Raw genomic sequence first — 16,014 nt, forward strand, 5'->3', positions numbered from 1 at the left:
AAAAGATTCTGGCAAAAACGTTTTAAGAACAGTAGGGCATAATGTTCTAACAATGTTTTCAAAAATATTTTAAGAAGGTTATCACCAAACATTTTAAGAATGTTTTTAGAGAGCGTTATCCTACCTTTCAGAAGAACATTCTGGGAACCAAACAAAAACTTCCCGCTGAAAACCTTCCTAGAACAATGACTGTAACATTCTCAGAATGTTTTTAGAACCAAACATTTCTAGCTGGGTCTCTAAACCCCTACAATTAAATTGCCTTGAAGTGACATGATGTATGTAATATTATACTACATGTCAGTTGTAAGTTATGTTTACATTTATGGTTGAAGTTTTAAGCATTATTTGTTGTCTTTAAGTAAAGAACACTATATCAGTCCGGTTATTTGTACCTGTAGGTCCATCTGACTTCTTTGTTACTTCTGCGACAAAGTGACATCATTACGTAATAATCGCGCTTCTATTGGCTAGCGCTCTAACACATTGTACGTGATTTGCTAAGGGGCGGGATACCTCTAAGCGGTTGACCAACAGAGCCGGCCAGCTAACCAATCAGAGCAGACTGGGCTCTGATTTCAGACAGAGGGTGGAAAGAGGTGCTGCAGCACAGGCAATATGAGAAATATAAAGGGCTTTTGAATCTTAAAGCATGGAAACATGTAACGGTAGAGGCAAAAAATACAATTATGAAATCTGAAAATGTGAATAATAGGGCCCCTTTAAAACAACACAGACAACAGGACAATCTTTAAAAAAAGGGCCCGGTGCTCCATCACATTTAAAACCACAGAAAAAACATGAACAATCAGATAAATAAAATAGCCATTGCCTCCACAGCATCCGTGCAACCCTTCTACAACTTTTTCATCCAAATGATGGCTACTGGAACAAAGCTATTTTTGTACTGCTCTATTAAACACCTTGGGACTATTAACCTCTAGCCCGAAGGAAGATGCTGAAATTCAGTGTGCAAAGGGTGGGAGTCCTAATTTAACATAGAGCTAGATAACCACTGAAACTGCCTGATGTAGAGGGACTCTAGGTTTGGCTGTGACTCACCAATGCAGGTGGATCACAGACTTCCTGTCTAACAGGAAGCACCACGTGAGGCTGGGGAAACACGTCTCTGACCCCCGGATCACCAGAACCGGTTCCCCTCAAGGCTGCGTTCTTTCCCATCTGCTCTTCTCCCTGTACACCAACAGCTGCACCGCCAGTCACCAGTCTGTCAAGCTCCTGAAGTTTGCAGACGACACCACCCTCAATGGACTCATCTCTGGTGGGGACGAGTCTGCGTACAGGTGGGAGATGGACCATCTGTTGACCTGGTGTGGGGAAAACCTCCTGGAGCTCAACGCCCTCAAGACAGTGGAGATGGTTGTGGACTTCAGGAAGAACGCAGCCCCACCCGCCCCCATAACTCTGTGTGACTCCCCAGTAACTGCTGTGGAGTCTTTCTGCTTCCTGGGCACCATCATTGCTCAGGACCTCAAATCGGTGCAGAACAGCTGCTCCCTCATCAAAAAAGCCCAGCAGAGGGTGTTTTTCGTCAGGCAGCTGAAGAAATTCAACCTGCCAAAGACAATGATGGTGAACTTCTATACCTCCATCATCGAGTCCATCCTCACCTCCTCCATCACCATCTGGTATACTGCAGCCACAGCCAAGGATAAGGGCAGGCTGCAGCGTGTCATCCACTCTGCAGAGAAGGTGATCGGCTGCAATCAGCCATCCCTCCTCGATCTGCACGCCTCCAGAACCCTGAGGCGGGCAGGGAAGGTAATGGCCGACCCCTCCCACCCTGGACACAAACTGTTCACCCCCCTCCCCTCTGGCAGGAGGCTGCGCTCCATCAGGACCAAAGCCTCTCGCCACCTGAACAGTTTCTTCCCCTCCGCTACCGGCCTCTTAAACAAGGCCCGGCCCCCCCACTGACACTTACCTCAGCCACAACGTAGTCTCTATATGCATTACATTAATGCACACAATGTTCATGCTGCTTACTCCACATATTTCTTGTTTCATATTTCATATTTTATATCCTATAATTCCTTCATAGCATTCTATTTCCATGTAAATTACTGCTTTATTTTATTACCATATTTTATTACGGTGTCCTTAAAGATTTTTTGTTTTGCATTAGATTTCTTGTTTTATATTTTATGTATGCACCAAGTCAAATTCCTCGTATGTGTGAACCTACCTGGCAATAAACCTGTTTCTGATTCTGATTCTGATCAGTCTGCTAGACCAATCTGACTAAGGCCCCATCCACACGGAAACGAAAATGAAAAAACGAACCGATGTCGATATCAAAAACGTCTTCCGTCCACACGGAATCGGCTCAAGAAACGTGTCCGTCCACACGAGACCGCTTGACCCGCTGGAAACGCTGTAGTACATATGCCGGGCCTGTAAGTGGCGCTGTACTTCTGCCACAAAATACTCCAAAAGCAGCGAATAAGACCCCCCGAGCATGGTTGGCATGATTGCCTGGCAAAGCAGGCAATTTTATTTATATAGCACTTTTCAGCACGTGGCGATTCAAAGTGCTTTACAGATAAAAAAGCAAAAGACATTTAAGAACAAATACAGCATAAATACATTATTAAAAAGGCATTTAAAAACAGGCAAGGTTGCCCTTCTGTTTATTCTCCGCGGTGGATTTAGCAATATGTAGTTCATGTAGTTCTCCATTTCCACTTGTTCCGTGTCGGCCTCGTGTGGATGAACCTTCTATACCAGGGCTATTCAACTACACATTCAGTTGGGCCAGATTTTATAACTACAAAATTCAGCTGGGCCAGACATTCAGCGGCCTGTAAAAAGCGGATAGTGACACATTTTAAACCAACACATATTACTGCGATGAAAAACATGCAACTTTTATTCATTGTTCATCTAACAAAGGTAGGTCAAAAAGTGCATAAAAACACAACAAATTAGCATTAATTTAACAGAATCTGAAAAAAAATTGCACAGTTGCATTACATTTGTTTGCTTTAGAAGTCAAATAGTCAGGTTATGTTTTTTGAACCAGGCACATCACAAAGTGCATTTACTGAATACAATAATAGCAGTCTTAATAAATGTCCTCACATACAAAAAAACAGCTAAAGAGCTCCAATGCAACACAAAGAGGTAGTACTGTAGCAATACTATTTTTTCACTTTTCAAGTAATAACAAAAAAATCATACGTTTTGGTCACATTTGACCCAGACACATTACAAAGTGCATTTAAATGAATACAGAAAGAACTGTCAAACCCTTCAGTGCACAAACCCATAACAAGGGATACGGGTAACTATATGAATGAATACTACACTACACGTCTACTATAGTAAACTAGGTGCTTACTATCACCTCATTTGTGATTTGTCATCGCTGACTTTCTCAATGGGAGAAGGGACATTTTTTGTTTTGAACAAGAGCAGTGATTTTTGGCTCATAGGATGTCAATGCAATCCTAAGACATTGGTGAAGAGTGCTGTCAGTCAGGGAGCAGCGAGTGCTACTTTTGATTGAGTTCATGTGTGAAAAGCTTGATTCACATGTGTATGTTGATCCAAACATACTGAGCACACAGATCGCTACTTTCTGAACGTTAGGGAACTGTTGTTTTTTGACATCACTCCAAAACTTTGCTGGCCCGTTAGTGCGCTGCATGTCAATAAGTTCCAGTGTATATTTCCCCTTGTCGATGCAGGGGACCACTTCCTTTGCTCTGGTTGATACGTCCCCCTCTATTGCAACAGTGAAGGGGTCTCTGGCAAAGCCCATCATCACCTCTGTGGGCAGAGCAAGTCCATCCAATCGACTGGCAAAGTTCTCTTTCAACCTCGCAATGAAATCTGTCATCACATCCGTGATTTGTGCCGGAGATGTGATGTGTTTGGGGAGTGTCGGAAAATGCAGTATCCGACCCGTGCTCAAGTCGGTCGCGAAAAGGCCCAGCTTGACTTGGATCTGCTCCACAAGATCAATGACCGTTTTGTCTCTGTTTACGCTTCAGAGTTGAGAGAGACATGTTTTAGAGTTGCTATCATAGGACCACCCTTATTACCCTACCACCCTTACTAGCTCCACTAGATGCACTTTCAAAAAACGTGCTGCGTTGTGGTTTGGTGGTTTATATGCAACGTGGAGTGTTGCTTTCATGGTCTGTACTAGTGTAGGAATTTGGCTACGGGAGGCTGGGCCACTCAGGAGTTGGTTCTGGGCCGCATCTGGCCCGCGGGCCGCCAGTTGAATAGGCCTGTTCTATACAATAGAGAACTGTAGCGAATATAACCCCTTTCGTCTTCGTGTGAACGGGGTCTAAGAGAGTTCACCAAACCATGACACTAAAGAAAAAGACAGTATGGACTCAAGACCATCATTGTTTTGTCAATGTTGAAATAAGACATCTTCCTCATAAACAAACACCAGTGCCCTTTTTGCACACACAATTTATATGTCTTTAATAGTAAAAATGATAAAGGACCAATCACGTAAAAAGATCATGCATCCACAAGCTGTAAGATTAAACCCAAAGGAAAGATACTAGAGCAGAGGGAAAATAAGTCAAAGTATTTCCTTTTTTGTTTTGTTTTGTAATTCAGCTAACAGGCTTTCGGATTGTTGTTGTCCAAGACATTGTGTCTGATTATAAAAACATACATGTTAATTATAGAAATCAGTATAGTTGCAGGCTTGTGTTGAACGAGAAAGGTTGTGCAATTTACTGATTTGCTGGATGTGGCAGTTAAACCAGGAGCATCAGCGATGGAAAGTGTTGTGGTAGTAATTAAGAAGACCTTAGCATATTTAGATAAATTAAGCAGCTGGATAGGCTCTATATTTACAGCGTCGCATCCTGACTAATTCGCCTAGCTTCCTTATGTGTCGTCTCAGAAATATTTCCTGTGTTTACATTTAGTTCCTGCTTCCCTGCTCGTTCATTCTGACTGACATTTCTAAATTCATAGAAACCAACTAACCACAAATTGTACAGCCAGGAAATGATGTGCGGTCGCAATCATTAGTGAATACCGAACTTTGACAGCTAATCATGAAAACAGTATGCAAGTGGTACTGATCATTATCTGTGGGAGTGTCAGTGGATATGCATGTCTGGGGTTTTATTTCTCAAATGCATGTTAGTGCGAAATGCTAATCATTCTTGACTGTGAAAGGCCACAGTAATTTTAACGAAGAATACAACAACAACAAAATTATCATTTTTGCATAAATAGTTTCCTAATGCAAAAATATTTATCTTAAAAACATGAAGAATGCTGCAAATATTAAGCATCATGCCTATTTAAGCTTGATGATGACAACCGGATATTTAAATAACTAAAAAAATGATTTGGTTTTATGTATGCAGTCAATCGTTTTGTGAGAGAAGCAAACAATGTTTTAAGGTTTTGTAATGAAATACTGGACTTATAAGGCGCATATACTACACGATAAGACAATACATCCTAAAAATATTATTCTCAGGGATACTAGTAGTAGTAATTTACTGTAACTATTTGTAGAATACGGAACACTGTCTGAGGGGGCGTTTCCATCACTAATTCTATTAGGCAATTTCGTTTAGTAAATGCTGCCCATTTGTTGTCAAGTTGGTGAAGATGTTAATTCATTGCAATTTTTAAAACTGCAGCGCATTTCTCGTAATGTAAATGTTTTGGGCCTTTGTAATGTATTTGCACCTGTCGGCCACCGTACTGACAGACAGCAGCCTGGAGATACCGTAAATAATGCAGTACAAGAGATTCCGGTTAACTTATTTTCATTACATTTTAAATACACTATTAACTATTACAACAGGTAGCATACAGTTCATGTTAGGCTAACAGCATTCAACATGTGGTTGGCTATCAAAAGAATTAAATGCAGCAAACTTTTTCTGTCCAGCATTAAACTGGACATACAAATGTAAGGGTAGCTGGTCCAAAAAGTGGATTATGTAGCAGATTAAGAGACTATGGTGTGGGCGGAAACAAACAAAACTTATTTGGGATATTTAAGTTTGATATAATGAATGCTTTGATTGCTTATGTATGTATGTTACAATATGTTAAAATACAGAAGTTGTTTATGGCTTTCACTTATATTTTATTCTTATGTGCTCACTCAAAAATGCACCCAATCATGCAAGGGAACATATTCATTCTCTGAATCACATGAAGACCTCCACTCAAACAGCATAAGTGTGTCTTTGCAACAGTGTTGCATCATGGGAATGGATGTGTTCAAAAAAGGTTGACGGGGAGGATCCAGGCAAACACCCAGAGAAAGGCACTGAGGCTATAAAATCTGAGAGGATTTTTACATCTGTCTGGCCTCATTGCTATGCATAGAGCCCGGAGCCACATTTCTCTGCGTCCACCACTGGCTACGCCATCGCCCTGACAGATTATTGCCCCAAACAGTGGTGCCTTCGCCAGTGAGAAAGAGGCCTGCCAGCAACAGCTGTCCTTTGGCATTGGAAATGCTAAGTTCCACTTTGACGAAGACTGAACGGGAATGAGTGTCAACAATGCTTCGGCCTGGAGTGGTTGCTAACATCTTGTAACTTTCTGTGCTCCAAACCACTTCTGTTGGATACTTTTATATCAACAGAGCAGCTGAGTTGTAATATATGGTAATTTTCCATTTTTGGCCCCTCTGCTGCCTGTTGTAGAGGATAAAGAAAAAACTAAAAACACAGTGTCAACAGTGCTCTTGAACTCGAGCGGTGCGTTAGCCGGCTGCTATGCAAATGAGGTCGGAGGAGAAGAAAGCAAACCAATCTGTTAATTGATACATGCCCTCGGTGAAGGGCCTCGAGGATTACCTGGAAGAGCTGGAGTGTCATCGTCTGATGGCTGAGACACACAGCACAAGTTTAAAGTGCATCTATTGGGGATGTTAGCGCTCGTCCTCTAAAGGCTAATGGCAGCCATTTCATTGGCTGTTGAGAGGCGCCCAAGCTGTCAAGGGCCAGGCATTCGGAGAGACCTCGGTGACCTGCGGTGACCTCGGCATACAAGTGTGCGGGTAAGTTCAACAGCCTCTCCAGGTAAAAAGCCGTCCATGGCAAGAAGACACTAATTAAGGTAACACGGGCGGCTAAGTCCCACAAGTGTAGCACACAGTTGGAGTGTATACTGAACCTTGTCATGTAGGTCACTTTGGAGCTTTTAGCAAAGCTATGCATATTAATGAACCTCCGCCACAGCAGTCACTGCCTGGGCGCTCATGGGGGGTTTGTGTTCTAACTGTGGGGCTCTTTTCTGAAACATATGCATTGCAAATTGAGATTAAGGCTGGTTACAGTTAGCGAAGGTCCCTTAGGCATTATTTAGCCACAACTAAATAAGAGTACATGATGCCGAAAGAGTTATGAGCTACCCATAGATTATAACAGCAAAGAAGATTAGAGTTGACCATAGGTTTGTGAAAATGCATCTGCCATATGATGAATATGATTTCATGGTGTGTTACCTCCTTACTGTGGGTCTTTCATGCAGCTATTTACTGGAACATCAGGTGGCTTGTTGACTGCATGTTAAAGATATAGGCCACCAGAGATATATATGATTCCATATGGTTTAATGTTCTCAAAGGCTTATAGCGCTTCTGCTGTTTGGTTTTTGAGATTGTGTGCTAACGCAGAATGCTGTGCCGTAAGTGATTCATTGAGAAATAAAGAGCTTTAACTGGAATGCAGACACTATCACCCAACATCAGTGATTGACCTCATAGGTGTGAGATTCAAAATTGATTCACAACTTTGTACGGAGGGTTTCTAATTTTAGGATGTACTTAAGTCCACTATGCACTCAGAAAGGAAGTGTGGCAGATAATGGTAGGTAAGTAGAGAAAGTGTGTATAAGATGACAGAGCTTTATTATTTGAAAAACCTTCATCGACTGATGGCAGCAATACAAACACACAAAGAGAAACCTAAAAAACATAACACAAAAACTTTTGTTTTGTGATGTAAAAAATAAATTAAAATAATGCTTGACACAACTTTGACTAGGTGTGTAGGATTACTGTCAATAAGTAGCAAAACGCACTTTTTTTAAATGATTGTTTTTAGAAGTGATGAGCTGTTTCACATTCTTAGAAGATTCTAATCTTGGTACTTACATGCTTTTTTTGTAAACCTGTTTCTGTATTAAATTGGATTTTTATGAGCTGCTTGGTTTTTGCAACAATCCCTGTAAATATAGAAAATAAATACCAAATTATCAAATCTACCGTTTTCTAGACTAGTCACTTATATAATAAATACATTTAAAATGGAACATTCAAGTTATCATCAGTGTGACAATATCAAATGTCTCTTATTTTGCAGAGTTTACGAATGTTTACGCGCAACTACCTGTGTGTGTAGGGGGAGGGTGTAGGGGGAGGTTTGGAATTACATATACTGTACAGTTTAATCAGCATTATTCTGTACTTTTACTGCATAATGCACAACAAAATAGTAACTTAGCTGAGTTGTAAAAGCTTTTGTGCTTGTCTCTAAAAAGCACTGAAGTCGTCCCTTCTGCTTTTTCCTCGTGAGACGAGTCTGGATCAGATGAAGCATTCAATGCATTGAATGCATTTCTGCGGTTTAACCTTAATAGTCGTAGATGACTCATGAGCTGCTTATGTTTCGTTTCATGGTAACTTTGAATAAGAATGAAACACAAGAAACCGTTTTCAGCCAATAATTTGAAAGACTGCAAATCTTTACAGGATATATACCTGCAGAATAAAGGATGATCTAAAAATGTAAGGACCAATGAGCTCTTAAGGCTCGACCGGCAGACTACACAAATATAAAACTGGACAGACCGAAAACCGGACGCATGGCCACCAAAGGGTCTTGCTGTGTGCCTGCCTGTACTCTGATATCCCTCAGTTCAGTGGCATGCATGTGGCACTGATCTTCAGCTGAGCCTCACAAATTGTCTGCCGCCATGTCAGTCAAGCTTTGTTTACAGATATCCAACATCCTTTCCTTCTCGCTTGGCTGTCTCGCTGCGAAGTCAGTCGGGGATGTGTGATGTACATCATCGGTAATCAGATAAGTTGGGTACCATCCTCCTGCTTTCTCTCCAAAACAACATGTCCACTGAACTGAAAGCCAGAGTGCAACTGTCACATTAGCAGCCAAAGAGTGCTCACTCTGCTACATGCCTGGTAAACAAATCCCGAAAGATGTTTTGCATGACAGACAGAGTGATGGCTCTTTCAGGCGAGGCCAAAGCGTCGCCTAAAAAGAGCCTTTGTGCTCCCCCCTCTGTTGTCAGTTGAAACTCTTTAACCAATTAAAATGGCAGAGCAGGGCACATATTAGAATATGCATGACAGAATGTTGCATTTATGGTGAAAAAAAGCCTTGAAACTGCTAATTATGCGGTCAACAGTCTATCACTGAGCCGTTTTACCTTCCATTTAATTTGCACATGAAATCTCTAACCTGCATTTTGATCTTTCGTGGAATTGTGCAAGCTTTCAAGTGCTTTAATGAGGCAATTCCTATTCCCTGAAAGAGAATCTGTGATAAAAAACCTCCCCGATTCCAACTAACTGTTTGTCACTATTCATAATGAGGACTTGTTAAATGTTATTCTCCTTTACATCATAATGGAGTAGTCAGTTTCCCCCTCCCAACAGCCATGTTCTGCTGTCGGGACGATGTCAGGCGGTTAAAGTTATCACTTGATGAGTTTTTGCTTTGAGCACTCTGGCAAAGTTGGACAATTATTTTTGAATCCCTGGGCTCTCAGAGGAGGCAAACGGACAATTATTGAATTTGATTTATTGAACAAATAAAAATAAAGCAGTGTTTGTGATGTTATTGGATACGTCTTTAGGACAAATATGATTCATTTTATGTGAGTGAGAGAATCATGCAGCCATTAAAAAAGTTTGAACAGTACTATATATTAAAATATTTCATTTATTCTTTCAAATTCAGAAAGGACAGATAGTAAAAGTGTTTTTAGTTAACATTGACCCTATCACAATCACAAAAGAGTGGTGCAGTGATGACATATTTTTGTAGGCTCCCTGGAAAAATAGCAATGTGATTTTTCCATCAGATGTTTGAATATTGCAGGAAATTACATTACATTACATGACATGTTACTTGTTAGACGCTTTTATCCAAAGCGACTTAAAAACTCAATACTGTGGACAATCAACACAGGAGCAATTTGGGGTGAAGTGTCTTGCCCAGGGACACAACGACATGCTGACTGCAGTGGGGTTTGAAACCTGATCACAACACCAACGCACAACCCACTGCACCACACGCCTCCGAAATAAGATAGAAGCACACATACGTTTATTATACCTACACTTTTTGTTGAGCATGTCTCCACATATTAATTTAAATGGTTTCTGTATCCTGGGGGATATGTGTAACATGGGTGTAAGATTGTGTAATGTGTGTGCTATGGTTGTAATAAAGGTGCAATATGGTCGTAACATGGGCCTTATAAAAGTATATAATACAGTAAACATAAATATACAGAGTGCAAGTTAGAAAATAAAGGTAACATTTTGAAAGAAATCCTGGAATGTAATGTAATGTCAGCCTTGGTACATTAGAATGTATTAATTAAACATTTGTTTCATTTACTCAATGTTTTCTCAAAAATATATTTACTGTTTATGCTTATATACAGTATATATTTATATATTGATGTGCCATTTAAGTGTAAACAATACTTTAATGATTTTTTAATCAGTCTGCCTTTGGCTAAGCTAAATGCAGACTCATGTTTGGTGTGATACTGTTTAGTAGCCTTATTTGTAAACACCTTTTGCATGACACATAAAAACTAAGGACATGCTTTTTTTTTCAACTTGGAAATGAGTTAGCATCCAGTTCTAGGACTCATTCCTGAATTACTTAATTTATTTACATGTCAACCCCATAACCACAGGGCACCCACAGCCCAGCTGTCATCCCGAAAGCCTTCTTCTCTGTTTCTGAGGTACGGAGAAAATATTCCAGTCAGACTCTGCGCAGCTTGCCAAAAACACTGCTCATCCAAAGTCATTTGCAGCAAACTCCATTATCATCATCACTTGTGGTGATGAATTCCCTATGATGGTGGCAGGCCCGCAGCAGCCTCCACTCATAATGACATTCTGCTCTTGTTGGCAGTCACTCCCAGTCAGATGGCTCATTCCCAACAGCCAGCGTGTCAGACAGAGCACACACACAATACTGGGCCGGGCCTCGCCGCCAGTAACAGGGGGGCAACAGGAACTGGAGCTTAAAAAGGCAGACTTTAATTGTGGGAAGGCCGGAGTGTTCAGTCTAGTCAGCATGTTACTTTTAATGTCATCATCTGTGACATTGTGATACAAGAAGGTTCTGTTGAGCTGTTCCCTCATGCTTTTCTAGCCGTTTACTGTAACCGTTTCCTAAAATGGTGATGGGCACGTGATTCCTGAATAAATCTCAGGAACACAACAGGGTAGTTTGTACAACTGAATTAGGTTGAACAGAGAAAACAATGGTACCTTAACTCACAACTTGTAACTTTATATCCATCAATCCATCTAAATAATGGATGAATTGATGTCAATCTCCAATCTTCATCTTTTTCAATGAGCCTAAGGATAATATAAAAACAACTCATGTCTGCAAGACTGTAAAACCCTGGTTACCGTCAGTGAGAAACTATTTGCTCATGGCAACAAAAGCATGGCGAAATGTTTGGACGATATGTGGATATTGCAACTAAAATTTGGTTAAAGATGTATTTCACCCACAAAATGACAATTCGCATTGAACGTATCACAACAGAGCCGGCCAGCTAACCAATCACAGCAGACTGGGCTCTGGTTTCAGACAGAGGGTAAAAAGAGATGCTGCAGCACAGGCAGTTTGAGAAAAATAAAGAGCTTTTTGAACAGTAAAGCATGGAGACATGTTGCAGTCAAAGCACACGATACAAATATGAACCTGAGAATGAACATATTAGGGCCTGTTTAAGGTACAGTAATAGCAGACAGTTAAAATACTAAGGTAAACGATCAGGAAAATATTTTTTTCAACAATTAACATACATTGTTGATTATATGCAAACTACAGTCTCTATCATACACTGTAATTAATATTAAACATGAATTCTATGTACACAGAACAGGAAACATACACAAACTAAAACTCGCAATCTTTAAGACTGGTAAGGAGTAGGACTGTGGCAGATAAAGGGTTAAACTCACCGGTTCATGCTTCATAGATCTGTATTTGACAAACCGATAGAAGCATAAAGAGAGACATCGTAGATCTGAAGTTCTTTTGGTTAAGTGAAAGGGAGGGACAATGATGAGCTTCCCTGATTTCACTGCTGGACCAAATTAAGGTTGATGCCCCATGAAAAGGAATTTAAGAGGAGCTGCAAGGCCAATAATATTTAAAGCAACATGCGACTAAGTCATCACCTCTGGAAATAAAACAGCTCTGTGGTCACACGGTGAGTCTGATAGCTGCAGCAGTAGAACGACCCAACAACCATCTATTACAAATTATGTTTCTTATGATAAAGACCTCTACAAAAATGGTATTGTAAACTCCACGGTATGTTAGCACATGATGCTGTAGTTTCAAACAAGAGTTTAAACTTGAAACGATTCTGTTTTTCACTGAATTATTAAACGAAGGCATTTTGAGACGATTGAGATTCTTCCCAATTCCAAAGGCAAGAATTAGGTTCTTAAGCCTCACTTCTATAGGCAAAAGTAGTCTTAAAGGGTAACTTTAACCTTGAATAAGTTTTAGGTTCAGAATAGGGATGGGAACGATTCATCGAATAATCGAATATTCGAAATTATTCAGGTATTCGAATATAATATGAGTTATGAATTATTATTTTTTGGGAGGGGTGCCTAAGTTGATTACATATTGTCAGATGGAATAATTCAATGCCATAGCTAAGTTTGTTAGGTCTAAAGCTGTGTTTTGCTCCGCTCACAGTCCCTCACAGCGGGCAGAGCTGCAGGTGCTGATCTCTCTCTCGCGTCCGGTTATACTTCACTCGCGTTTATGTCCGAATCCATCAGATCTAGCTAGTTCTAGCTAATGATATGGCTGCTGCCCCTCCCTACAAGCAGATCACGCAGACTCAAACCTCATCTTATGCCCAAATTCCAGCTTCTCTACAGTTGGCCTGATTGTGAATCGCCTCCGTACCCGCCTCTCCCCTGAGCATGTAGACATGCTCATATTCTTAAACAAGAATGAGTATTGAATAGCTGCATTCTGTGCATAGGCCCTGTTATAGGTTGTTGATCTCTGTTGTAAAAGGGTTACGTTACCCTAACCCGTTATGTTGTTCGTGTATGATCCCTCTTTCATTTAAAAAACAAGTTATGTTTTAAGCATGAAAGCTGGAGGCCTATCGTTGTCAACTGTTTAAAACTGTGATCACCAGTTCAATACATCTGACAAATTCGACTTGGTTTCTATGCTTATTTGAACGTGTATTTATTTATTTTTCCAAATTAATATTTTTTTTGTAAAACATTTTCCCACATTTTTTTTTTTACAGGATATGTACATTTCGGTTAATCGGTTAGCCGTTTTTTGGGGGTCGAATATTCGAATGTACATTTGCTTTCAAATTCCCATCCCTAGTTCAGAGCTTTATTAACTTACATAGTTTGACAACTTCGGTTGAAAAAATAAAAGAGACACACAACCCTAACCCTATCAAACTATTAAACCACTAAATCAGGCCCCATATGCTCACCTGGGCGAGCTTGCGGCCCAGGTACAAGGCGCCACCCCCATGCAGAGAACCCAGGTTTGAACCCGGCCTGGGACCATTTACACATGCCATCCCCAAAATTGAAAAGTCAATGTAGAAGGGCATGATGAAAGCGCAGGACAAAAATGTTTTGTTCTGTCTTCTTGGGATAATAATAAAAGATTGACTCTTAAGGCAAAACAGGAAATCCTTGTAGGTGCAAAGCAAGATGGCTGAAGGTGACTCTAAGCCCTAGCTTATCTGGGGGATTCGGTAAACAAGAGGCCTGGCAAGCGCAATGCTCGGCTGTTGACAACTGGTGATAGTGACCAGGTGGGATATGTTATCCTAACAGTCTGGAACTCTTGTGAATTATTTGCAGATAGATATAAACAGCTGTTATTCTTGGTAATGGAAAGCAATTAGAAACATCTGCATACTTGGCTGTGAGCGATGCCTCCAAACGGCGGCCGGGGTTCCCAGGTGGCACTGGGAAATAATTACATCATCAAGATGGGGGCCGGAGCTGGAGGACCGCTAGTGATCTGTGAAGAGCAAGGAAGAAAGCCATAAGAAGGGACACGCACATTTGTATCAGTCAGATTTATAAGAACTATCTGTAGTTTACGGTTAATCTTCACTTTGTCTTTGATCCTCTTCCTAACCCAGTGGTTCTCAAACTTTTTCTGTCAGGCCCCCCCTTTGGAGAAAAAAAAAAGTCTGGCCCCCCCAACACAAATAGTCAGGCTCAGTGGTGGCGTCAGAGATTTCTTTTGGGGGTGCTGTGGGGTAGCTTGACGTTTCATAGAGGGTGCTTGAAAATGTAGGGTTTCCCATTAATGTACCGGGCGCTACAGTGGAATTTTCTACTGCAACAATCCCCACGCATATACACAGTGTGACAGTTACAATGAAGGCTTGAGGCATATAGGTGTAAGCAGGGGTCAAGCTTTATTTTTATAGGCGGTGTGTGGACCTTACATAGGGGGGTCCGGGGGCAAGCTCGTCCGGGAAGATTTATTTTTAAATATTGAAGTTAAAAGCATCAATCTGGTGCACTTTGAGTGCAAAATGAAGAGATCTATGGATACATCTCTCAACAACCATTTGAAACAGAACTGTAAGCAGATTTACTTTTTCTTTATGGATATTTTACAAATCACTAACTATAATGATCATATAAACGTGTGCCTCGGAAATAATTGTTTACATTAATGGGGACCAAAACATTTGAGACCCACTGAGATAACACTGAGAGTAGCTCACTGAGTCTCTCAGTCTGGCATGAGAGCTCTCCTCCACTTTGTTGTTGAAAAAGCTCCTTATATCCGTTAGCGTAGCTCACTAGCACCAGAAGCTAACAACAACGATCTCCGGTACCGGTGCGCTCTCTCTCTCTCGCGCACACAAAATGGCTCTTTCCACACACACACACACACACACACACACACACACACACACACACACACACACACACACACACACACACACACACACACACACACACACACACACACACACACACACACACACACACACACACACACACACACACACACACACACACACACACACAGAGCTGAGCTTTAATGAAACAGAGACCCAGACGTAATGGTACTGCATCAAATTATTTTCAGGGGGGGTGCCACTTTGAGAACCACTTTCCTAACCCAAGAAGTAAGCTTAACCTATGAATCTTAAAGGTCCCATGCTAGTGGAGCCTTGCAGATGGGGGTGCTGCACCTCCCTCAGCACCCCCCCCCCCACCCTTCCCGCGTCCATTTGCGAGGTCTCGCTGTCTCGCAGACCCCAAGCAGCAAGCAGGAAATGAACCCAGCTCACACTGTCCGCTCCTCGCAGCAGCGAGCCGCGCAACGTCCCGCCAACACGGCACCCAGACCCCACGCAGCATTCTCATCTGTTTGTCCTTACTGGTGTCATTTTCTGGTTGCTAACAAACGCCATTGTAACACATAATCACTGATGTTCTGCTGTAAGGGTGGTGGACTCATCAGAACAGAGTGGGCGAGCTGACCAATCAGAGCACAGTGGGCTCACAGGGGGGGCCCACTGGACAGAGAGTGAATACACATACTTTACAGAGATGCTGTATGAAAAACCAATGTGAGTTTGGAAAATTGCACAGTATAAATCTATTCTAGTATACCTCAACAATGGAATTATGATCAGTAGAAATGGCCATGACATGGGACCTTTAACCTAGTCTAAACCAAAACCCAACCCTAAAAAAGGTTTTCAGTTTTTTAT

At 41.3% G+C, this 16,014-nt stretch overlaps 1 protein-coding gene across 1 annotated transcript in view; it reads right to left on the reverse strand.

Annotated features, from left to right (window-relative positions):
• LOC307043403 (uncharacterized protein) overlaps positions 1-16,014 on the reverse strand; it is a 111,853-nt gene that overhangs the window by 81,621 nt on the left and 14,218 nt on the right. The window contains exon 2 of the transcript XR_013809370.1: positions 14,187-14,291. The gene's annotated coding sequence lies outside the window, so the exon portion shown is untranslated. The remainder of the gene's footprint in view (positions 1-14,186; positions 14,292-16,014) is intronic.

This window comes from Notothenia rossii (assembly GCF_949606895.1).
Source record: "Notothenia rossii genome assembly, chromosome: 6".
NCBI lineage: Eukaryota > Metazoa > Chordata > Actinopteri > Perciformes > Nototheniidae > Notothenia > Notothenia rossii.